This window comes from Cannabis sativa, chromosome X (genome assembly GCF_029168945.1).
Source record: "Cannabis sativa cultivar Pink pepper isolate KNU-18-1 chromosome X, ASM2916894v1, whole genome shotgun sequence".
NCBI classification, from domain to species: Eukaryota; Viridiplantae; Streptophyta; class Magnoliopsida; order Rosales; family Cannabaceae; genus Cannabis; species Cannabis sativa.
In genome coordinates this window covers 75,042,426-75,054,795 of record NC_083610.1, presented here as the reverse complement: position 1 = coordinate 75,054,795, position 12,370 = coordinate 75,042,426, and positions in this window count along the sequence as shown.

Below are 12,370 nucleotides of genomic sequence, written 5' to 3'. Positions count from 1 at the left end.
AATCAATAATAAAATTATACATTTATTCTTACATCACAACAAATATTAAATTTCTTTTCTCAAAAAAAAAAAACAAATATTAAATTTCTATTACATTTAAGCACATTATTAAAGTATATTTTTTTTTTAGTATTATTCTAGTATAAATGTCTTGTCTTTTGACATGGTTCTATAGTTTTCTTTAATTGGTTTTGTTTTATTAGTTTTTGACGTTAGTTACTGGTTCTTGGTTTTGAGTTTGTTCGGCTGTCCATGGCGTCGAATAGTTATCAACGAATAGAGGCAGAGAAGAAAATGGTAGGAATTTTTATGCTAAAATGGCAGGTGCAACCTGAAATAGCTGAATTTGTTGGTATAAAAGAAGCTTTAAGCTGGATTGACCGTCATTCATGGGGACGAGTGATTTTGGAAACTGATAGTTTAATTTGTGTTCAAGCTGTGCAAGGCCAAATTACTTTGTCATCCTCTTTTGGTCTTTTAGTTCATAATGTTCGTACTCTTCTCTTATCTTTAAATAATGTTGAGTTGTGTTTTGTCAAACGATTTGCAAACAAGCTGGCTCATGTTTTAGCCAGGAATTCTTGTTACTCTCCAGGTCGTGTGCTTTAGTTGGAGGATTATTCCAACGAAGTGCGTTCTATTATTATTAACGATTGCTAGTTAATAAAATTGCTAAGTTTTATTCAAAAAAAAAGCTATATTTTAAGTGGTGTTTGGTTGGGAGGAATAAAAATATAAGAATAAGAATGGAAATGTGAATAGGAATGAAAATATAATGAAATAGAATTTAAAATGCATAAAAAAATTGATAAAAAAAATCATTAAATTTTTTTTCTTGTTATATTGGAATGGTCTTTTCTTCTTTTTTAAAATAGAATAGTCATTTCACCAAAATAGTGAAAAGAGCATTCTATTAGAATGTCATTCTAATATTTTAAAATGTAATCAAAGAATAAAAATTATTTCCTTTCTATTCCATTCCATTTTATCACCTCTAACCAAACGCCACCTAATTTTGCAAAACTTAATGAAGATGCTCTAAAGAGTGGGTTATGTGTATTGTTTGAGTATTGTTTTTATTATTATCATTAAAATTAAAATTAATTTATATAAATTTAAAAACAATTAATTTTTTTTGTTTAACACTTCAAATAATATATACACATTTACATGGTCAGATTAATTTTATATTTAAGTTTATACATATTAATTTATAATGAAATAAATATCTATTTTAAAAATAAAAATGATGTAATTATTTAAATTATTATTTTCACATTACAATTACCAAAAAGAACTATGATAGTTAAAAATATTTGGAATTGAAAGAACTTTAAGCAGTAGTTAATATTACATAAAGAATATATGCTTAAATAAAAAAAAAAAAAAACATACATAAAAGAATATATAATCAATCATTCCATTAACACTAGTTAAATTCTCAATCACTCTTTGGAGATAATAAGTCTAAGATGAGAGATGTAAAAGTTGAACTATATTTAGCACAAAAAATAATTTTATGACATTTTTATATCAACTTTTACTATTGTGCTCTAATACATAATTATAAATCTTGATACAAAATTTAATATATCATTTAATGTCCACTTAATAATTTATTGAAAAAATATAAAATAGTACTAATAATAGAAAAATAAATATAAAATTTAATAATAATAATAATAATAATGCAAGTGAATTAATATAAATGAGTTTGTTAACTAAAATTAATAATAAAATATTAAAAATAGCATAATAGTAAAGATAAAAGCATAGCATTTATTGTGATGTAAATTATGCATCATGCTATGTTGTGATCCAAATTTAAATTATTTTTTGTTATGTGACATATTTGCATCACAATTTGACACACTATTAGAATAGAATTTTAACGATATATTTTCTATTTGCATCTCTATTGAAAATGCTCTAATTCTTTTTAAATATCATTATAATTTTATTTTATTTTTTAACATTACATATGCTAGGATGTAATATTTTATATTTTAATTAAATTATAAGTATATTTTTCAAAGTTTCATTAAAAAAAAAAAAAAACTCTTAGCGCCTTAGGGGTTCTTTTCTTTGAGGTTATTGTTATCCCAAAAATTGTTCAAATAACATGACATGAGTTTTCTCAACACGTGGCCCTAGACAACATCTGTGCGGCATGAAAGCACAAGAGGATTGGTGAATATATTCTTTGGATTCGTTTATTATCTACTCGACATAAAACAAGCTACGCGATAGCCGACCAAAAAACTTAGTCATTTCCGCTACTGAAGAGAAGGATTAGAATATACAGTCGAGTTACCAGCTTGGCTATGGTGCACAAAGATAGGATCATTTCCATATAACATCGCCATTACAATGGCTAAAAAAGAATATCAGTTCGATTATGCTTCATGGGCCGAACAAAACAAGTAAAAATAGGAAACCGCTTAAGGTGAGAATGACAAAATATATTCTCGCTTTGGGGATATAAGAACGGGAATAAGGCATATGGAAGAATTAGAAGAAGTTAGGATAGATCCTACCATGCCAGCCAAAATTATCAAAATATATTGAAAAATGCTCTAATTCTTTTTAAATATCATTATAATTTTAAAGGAAAACCTCAATGTATTTTTCCTGATCTCATGATGACATGGTGGGAATTTATCTATCAATAATATGCCACGCCCTAAATATTGATACCCAAAATTTTTAACATGTGCAGCAGAAAAGAAAGTTGCTTGACAAGGAAAGAGCACAGGCCTTGAAGGAGGAGGTGGAAAAGTTTTGAATCAACAAGTTCATCATCAAAGCATTCTATGCCATTTGGGTTTCAAATCATGTATTAGTTCACATGTCGAATGTGAAGTGGAGGATATGTATTGATTTTTCCGACCTCAATAAAACATGTCCAAATGATTGCTTACCACTTTCTTGGATCGATCAATTGGTGGATGCAAGAGCCAACCATGAAATTCCAAGCTTCATAGATGCTTACTTAGGTTATAATCAAATCAAGATGTATCCACCCGACCAGGAGCATACTAGTTTTTGAACAAATGTTGGGCTATATTATTATAAGGTATTGTCGTTTGGGTAATAAAATGTTGAACTAATATACCAGTACCAGGTTAACAGAATGTTCAAAGACAAAATTGACCACAACGTAGAGGTTTACGTAGATGACATGTTGGTAAAGTCCAAAAGGCCTGAGGGCATATAGAGGATCTAGGCAAATGTTTTGAGATTTTGAGAAAATTGTAAATGAAATTAAACCCTCTCACATGTTATTTTGGTGTTGGATCGAGAATTTTTTTTTAGTTTTATAGTAAATACCCACAGAATAGAGGCTAGCATGAGAAGATTCAAGCCATTATGGTCATGAAGTCACCTACAAAAATCAAAGAAGTATAAAGTTTGATTAATTGAATTGCTGCCTTAAGAAGATATGTCTCTAAGCCAATAGATAAGTGTGCTCCCTTCTTCAACATCCTCCGAGGAAACAAGAAGTTTGAACGGACCGTGGAATGCGAGTAGGCTTTCCAAGAGTTAAAGAAATAACTTGCACAACCGTCAATTCTTTCGAAACCACCAGATGATGAGGAACTGGGAATTTACTTAGCAATAACCAAACATGCAGTTAGTGTCATTCTAATTAAAGAAGATGAGGGCATCCAACATCCTATATACTATGTCAGCAAAAGATTGATAGATGCAGAAAGTAGATACCCCCAATTGAAAAGCTAACTTACTATTTGTTTCTGTCCTCGAGAAAACTTAAACCATACTTTCAAGCGCACCTTATCAAAGTCTACACCGACCATCCACTCAGGCAAGTGCTCCAAAAGCTGGACGTATTTGGTCGGTTGCTAAAGTGGGCAATAGAACTGAGCCAGTATGAGATTACTTACCAGCCCAAATGATAGTAAAAGGACAAGCTCAAGCTGATTTTGTGGTCGAGTGCACAAACATTTGTGAGATTGAAGGTTATGACTACCAGTGTAATGCCCTAATCCGTAGGGATGCCACGTGTGTGCTTTTATAAAATAGTTTATAATAATGAACTAACGAATTGACGAAAATTGTGATTTGATTAAAAACTTGATCATTAACTGGGACATAAAATTGGTTTGGCAATAATTAGGGTTGGGGATCCCCTTTTAAAAGATTTACAAAGATTCTGTTAAAATTTTACAGCAAAATACTGTACTTTTCAGAGTTGCCATAAAACAAAATCCTGATTACTCGGCTCCACCAGCTGAATAAGCTAATGTTTACATTTGTCGGGGAAGACCTCTAACTCATGGATGACCTAGCTCAGTCTTTCCTTTACCTGCACCACAAAGTACTCATGAGTCACAAAGACTCAACAAGAAAAGTAGAAGCATAAACAATAAATATCAACATGCAGACATATTCACATATATTGATCCAATTATAACCAAGTAACCATATATTCAATTCGTAATCAAGAAATTACACTATCTAATGAAATCAATCATTACAACAAATGCTTGTCTAATAAGATAAATTAAAGTTGTTACTTAATAAAGTAATCATTACTCGTTGTTGTCTAATGAGACAACCTTAATACTGTTGCCTAACGAGACAACTCAATGTCTCTATCGTTGCCTAATGAGACAACAGATAAGTAAGAAACCTAACAACAATTTCAAATTGGAGTAATGACTATTTCTTATATTGTTGCCTAATGAGACAACCAATAGAGTAATAACCCATTCTCATAGGCGTAATTAACGAATCATATATCAACATAATATGTGGTACAATTGTACTTTTCTTACCTCAAGTCTAAATTCAAGCATGTCAGTCAACTTGAGTGGGAAACGCTTAACGATCTCGGGCCCCCAATCCTTGAGCAGCTCCTAAGGTTGATTACTTGAAGAGAAATTGGATAGAAATTTTTAGTTTTCCCTAGTTTGGTTTGAGCCGAAGAAGAAGAAGCAAAGGGAAGAGAGGAGATGATGTTGGTGTGTTTTAGTTTCTATAGCAAACTATTTCTAACCTTTTCTAAAAATAATAAATAAAACAAGATACATACAACTTAAACAATATCAAAACTTATTTAATAAAACTTTTGGCAATTACCAATTTGCCTTTCTCACACTAAAATTTTAAAGGTAAATTAGTCATTAATAAATAACTCGCCTCATGTCATAATTTCTAACCAAAACATATATCCTTTTGGTATCAATAAAATACTCACTAATATCGTTGTGATATTTTTGGCCAATGAATCAGTTCTCTACTATTGTCGGACCTGAAAATATTTTATTTTACAAATATCCTTTATTTTACCTACATTGTCTAATAAAATTTCTGTAATTAATAAATTATGCTTATTTATTTATTTCTATTAAAATCTTTAATTATTACATAATTAACTTAGTAAGATTATAATCTTACCTATCTATGCACTAAATATACATATTATTTCATATTTAAAAAAATATGTCTTATTAAATATAATTACATTTTCGGGATATTAAAACCAGACATAAATTAATGAAAATGGTATCAGGATAGAGAAGAAGTAAGAGCAAGAGCAGAAGCAAAAACTAGAAAAGAAGTGCAATCCTAAAAATTAAATATAAAATATAGTTAGAGACTGCTTAATATAGTTTAATAGATAAATAAAATTATTTATGTATGTTAATTAATTAAGTAAGAGATTATTTAATTATTTATGTATGTGCCAAGGTATCATATTATTATGTGATATATTTAGTTAATACTGATAATTACGGAATAGTTCAAGCAATATAGTAGAAAAGTCACTGCGGATAAAATACTGAAGTATGGTATTTAGAATTATTTTGGTGTATATGAGTGAGAATTATTTAATTGGGTTACCATTTAATAATTGATTAAGTGGAATTTAACATTTTAATCAAATAGATGGAATTTGTTTTTAATTAACCTTAAACTCTTTTTGGCTTGAGATGGTGATGACACCTAGGCTTTTGCTAACTTTACCCCAACATCGAGTCAACCGCAAAACTAACCTTTCATTTTGATGATAACCTTAATAACTACTCTAAAAATACTTTCAAAATTTCACATATCATATGTCCAATCTTAGATTCCATTGTATCTCCTTTGTAGCATCCAGCACTAACTACTTAACCAATACGTTTATCTTGTAATAAATTTCTCGCCTTAAGTGTGAATAACACTAGATTTTGGAATCCGTGTACCTTCCCCAAAAACACAACCGAAGTTTTACCCTCCGATACAACATCACTATTTCCTCTTGCAGTCACTAGTAGTGTTATACTTATCTAACCAATCAATTCTCAATATCACACCAAATTATAACGTGTTGCCTAATAAGACAATCTAAACTATGTTCACCTAAATAAGGGAACTAATAATCACTGTTACTTAATTAAGTAAACCGTTATCTCCTATAAGACAACTATATTTACCCTACAACGAGTTTATAGAGTAATGACTCTATCATTTATATGGTAATAACCATACCCAATATACTCATAAAAGGAAATCAATCCCACATGGTGAAAACAACCAGTCCTCTAATAGATAACAACGTACCATATTCGCTTATAACGACATGTCACCTGATCTACTATTTCGTCATAACATAGGTCCAAACTCAACTTTCCTCAAGGAATGCTCTCATGCAGTTTGGATATCTCGAATAAATTTGTCGTTTCTCATTCATGCCTCGATAATAAACTTGACCAACTTGCTAAAACTCATATCTAAAGTTTGCTTAAATTCCCTCTTTTAATCATTAAGCTCCAACCCTAACCAATACTAATTAGTAACTTTTGGGAATTTTCTCTAATGTTATTCTATGTTCATAGTTGATCCTCTGCCCCCTATACATGGAGTGTCATCTCAACCACTTGAACACATGACCGTCTAACTCCTAGATAATTAGTTGTTACAATCACATCTCAAACTTCGTGCTCCTCTAGACCTCCAATGTACCTTGCCTTCCTTGAGGCTCATTGTTATTTCATCAAAGATAAACTAACTCAAGCAGCATGCTTGCTTTTCGACAGGTTACCTTAGCCAACCGTACAAACTCATCCACTTCTGCGACGCGGTAGGTTCATTATAATACCTCCCGTAAACATCAATCAAGTCATATCTCAGGTTATGGTGTCCAAATCATAACTCTAAGATTCAAACTCTCACCATAATCATGTGTCTCCCTCTTAAGTAGACCTTAACCACCCTCAAAATAGGAGGGTTCTGCTTCCAAAACTACTCATATGATGGCTTCAAAATGTCTTCCACACTTTGCAGCACAACCAAAGAATGTCGGTGGATTTGATTCATAACCAAGTCAAGCCTATTGCTTCCTCGATTCCCTTGTTCGCTTATCATACTACTAGGTAAATCTTTCATATGATAATGTCTATTGCTTCCCAATGCGGAGGTAATCCGAGGTTGCCATCATCCCACTCATTTCCAAGCTCTTGAACCTCCCAGCTAAACCACTTAAGTCACCTTGGATGCATTATTAGAAACTCCATCGAGCACCAACTAAAAGAAAATAAACTTCCCGAACTAACATAAATGCTAATAAGCATTTCCTTTATATTTATTCTACCAATAAACATATATTTTCCAACATACTCACTATTAGCATATAATCATGGCATTTTACAAATATAACTTAACTCATGCTTTTTAAATAATCACATATAGCAAGTAAACAGATATCACTTACTATACCATGAGTCGAGTTTATCTTCACAATAAATGTACTTATCCAGCCAGTCTCCAAGACCTTTACAATTGTGGTTGCTTTGATATCATATTATAGCGTCATAACCCGTAGGGACGCCACATGTGTGCTTTTATAAAATAATTCTATAATAATAAACTAATAGTTTAATAAAAATTGTGATTTAACCCGTAGGGACGCCACCATAATTATTAATTTTAGCACTATACAATAATTAGGGTTAGGAATCCCCTTTAAAAAAGTTTACAACAATTCTGTTAAAATTTTACTTCAAAATATTGTACTTTTTAAAGTTTCCATAAACTAAAATCCTGAATACTCGGCTCCGCTGGCCAAATAAGCTAATATGTACATTTACCAGGAAAGACCTCTAACTCATGGTTGACCTAGCTCAGTCCTTCCCTTACCTGCATCACAAAGCACATGTGAGTTACAAAGATTCAACAAGAAAAGCAGGAGCATAAACAATGAATATCGACTAGTAGACATATTTACATATACTTATCTAATTATAACCAAGTAATCATATATTCAATTCATAATCAAGAAATCACACTATCTAATGAAATCAATCTTTACAAGAAATATTTGTCTAATAAGACAAAAAAAGGTTGTTACTTAATAAAGTAACCATTACTCATTGTTTTCGAATGAGACAATCTTAATATCGTTGCCTAATAAGATAATCCAATGTCACTATCGTTGCCTAATAAGACAACTGATAAGTAAGAAATATAATAACAGTGTCAGATTAGAGTAATGACTCTTTCTTATATTGTTGCCTAATGAGACAATCAATAGAGTAATAACTCTTTCTCATAGACGGTAATTACCGAATCATATATCGAGATGCTATGTGGTACAATTGTACTTTTCTTACTTTAAGTCTAAATTCAAGCGTGCTGGTCAACTTGAGTAGAAAACGCTCAACGATCCTGGACCCCTAATCCTTGAGCAGCTCCTATGATTGATTATATGAAGAGAAATTGGATAGAAAGAGGATAGAAATTTATATTTTTTTCCCTAGTTTAGTTTGAGCCGAAGAAGAATAAGCAAAGAAAATAGAGGAGATGATATTGGTGTGTTTTAGTTTCTACAACAAATTATTTATAACCTTATATAAAAATAATAATATAACTAACTAATAACTAAAAAAAGATAAATACAGCTTAAACAATAACAAAACATATTTAATAAAACTTTTGACAATTACCAATTTGCCCTTCTCACACTAAAGTCCTGAACTAAAACTTTAGGAGTAGCGTGTTATGAGGCATGGCAACAAAATTCGTAAAGTGTTATGAGGCATCAAATCAGGGAATATGGCTGAGAAACTTTGTCACTAGGCTGCGTATTTTGGAGAATGTAGAAAGACCACTCAAGATATTTTGTGACAATAAATCAGCAGTGCTGTATTCCAATAACAATAGGAGCTCATCCAAGTCAAAACATATTGACATAAAAGTTCCTAGTTGTGAAAGAAAGAGTGCAGAGTGGATAGATATCCATAGAGCACATTGGGACAAACTCCATGATAGCAGATTCGCTCACAAAAGGATTACCATGCAAGGTTTTTCATGGGCACACTACTCATATGGGTGTAGTATTGCTTGAGGATTTCCTGATTTAGTGGGAGTTTGTATTTTCTTTACTTTATGTTTGTTTAAGACATTTATGTATTTGGTTATTTTTTGATCAAAAATAAAGTTTTCAGTTCATTCACTCTGTTTTGTCATGTTTAAGTCTGACCTCACTTTGGTTTAAGAAGAGCCAGTTGGAAATAGGCATGTTCGTTTCACATTGCATGTAATTTTCATGGGACACATCCATGATTGATCTATGTCATTTGTCTATATTTGTATATGTGACCATTGATGGATTTAGTCATGATTGATGGACGAGATTGTTGTGAATACATTTACATAATAACAAATTTTGAGCTCATAAGGTTATACATTTATAAAGTAACAAATATTGCCCAAGTGGGAGATTATTTGATTAAAATCTTATGTGGGTACATATGTATAATGTATATACTATTATAAAGTGTGATACAAAATTAAGTGACCAATTATGTTATGGGTATCAAAAAGGTATTAAATTGTCATGGAAATAATGTGTGAATACCATAAGTTAATTTATAATTTGTTAGAGGGCCAAATTATATATACCAAAAACTCATTCTAAGATGAATCTATAAATAGGTAGTGATCTCCAAGAAATACTAGGGTTTTTGTATTCTCTCTTCCCCATCAGAGAAAATACTTTAAGAAATAGTGTATTCTTGGAAGATCATAACCTTCTCTGCAATCTCCAACAATGACTTCAGGTTAGTGCTTCTGCTTATCTTTTTATCATATTTTTCTTCTTAAATTTAGCAAAGGTTATATAAATTTATGATTTAGAGTTTTCTATATTAAAACACTTTTAGAAATATGTTTAAATATGTAATATATATTTTTTCGAGTGTTTATAAATCCTAACAGTACATCATTATAGTTTTATTACCATATATTTAAAAAAATTAAAATCATTAGTTTTTTTAATAAAAAAACAAAGAAAGCTATCATAAAATAAAAATATCAAAATTTCATCAAATTTTAAGCAGAAGTATGCTACCCACTAATAATAATAATATAAGTACAATCTTCTTCTGTCAAAACAAAAAATGTAAGTACAAATATACTTTCATTGGAAATATATCAATATAAATTTCAAAAAATAAAATTAACAATGCATATGCATGCACTTAAAAGTTTTGGAGGAGAAATCCAGCTAGTTGTGGTGCTTATAACGGGGTAACCAAGGGTGGGAAGGAGGGAGGATGACTGAGCAATGTTAAGATGAGAATTGATCGAACATATAAGGTAGCCACATCCAATGGACTAGGATTAGAGCTAGCCAATCATGTTTATCGTGTCATGTTGATGGCACATTTATAGTGAACACACGCTGCCAAAAAAAAAGGGATTAGCCATAGGTCTATAACCAACTTCGTTGAAATTAGTTACTTTTTGAACCGACATCTATTCTAATGGCGCTAATGGTCTTTGCATTAATGACAATTTATAACAGGCGTTAAAAACATCATTATAAGATTTTATTATTTATTATGTAACTATTCATTTATTTTTTAAAAATAAATTGTCATTTCAGCTATCACTAATTCTAAAATAAAAAGAAAAGAAAGTTAACTAGTAAAAAATGGGTGTATAAAGAGTGTTACGAATTTAAGTTAATGGTTATATGAGTTTCGACTTATTTTTACTATCCTTATTCCTCTTTTAGGTTAGCTCATTAGTAAATGCATATAATTGACGCTAAAAATATTGTTTGCGACAATTTATAACCAATGTTAAAACCTCATTTGCGACAGTATAACACACAACAAAGCCTTGTTAGCGCATAATTGACACTAAAAAGTCATAGCTTTAGGTGGGAGAAATAAAAAAATTATGTACTAAGCGTCAATTGTGAAAAAACGTCAATGAATCATCCAACGCTATATGGTGTTAGTTTAAAACTGTCCAAACTAAAATGCGAAACTATAGCTCGTTTTTCTGTGACAAACACGACATAATTATTTATTGTGTTAAGACTCTAAATACGAACACGATACAATTTATTAACATGTACATGATCACATTTATTACACAAACTCAAAACTATCGCGTTTAACACACTATTAAATATTTTAAGATTCCATTCAAAAAAAAAAATATATTTTAAGATGTTATACAAAATTGATACGATTAATATAATTATTATTATATATATAAACACAAACATTACTTATTAGATTCATAGTTTATTTATTCAAAAAAAAAAATCACCCAAAAAGACATGTTTAGTAAACTTTGTAATTAAAAGTGGCGACACAAAATTAAATGTGTCACCAAAATATATTTATTTTGTATCATTTGTCATGTCCTATTAAGAAATGTCAACCTTGACTAAAAAAAAAAAAAAAGAAATGTCAACCTTAATTACAATTGTGCATAAGATCAATTTTTTGTCTGGATAATGTACCAGAATCGTGTCAAGCATATCAAGCACAATAAATCCAAAGACATAACATGTGAGAATGATTCATATGTCCTGGCATAGTAAACATCGATAATATAAGAATAATTATTTGAATTAAAATGATAATAAAAATTTAATTTCTTATATAATTAAAAGAATTGTAAAGTTATTGTCAAAAAAAAAAATAAAAATTGTAAAGTTTAAAATTAAAAATATGTTTATTATTTTAAGAGTTGTACGAGTTCAAAATTCTGTGTATTTACTTGTAATTGTAATTATAATTCTTTGGGATAATTGCGGCAAAAGTCCCAAAAAACTTGAGGTTGATACCGATTAGTCCTCAACCTCAAAAATTGGCGGTGAAAATACCCAAGGTGGACAAAGTTGTTTGTCCGTTCATACTCAGTCCGTTAGTGAGACTAACGGGACACGTGGACGCACCAGATTTAATCCCCTTTTTATTTTTAATTTTCCCCTAAAATATAAAAGTATTAACTAAAAAAAAATTAATAAAACCTAAAAAAATAAATAAAACAAATTAATATAACAAATTAATTAAACAAATTAATTTAAAACCTGAAAACATTTCAAAAAAAAAATCTTCAT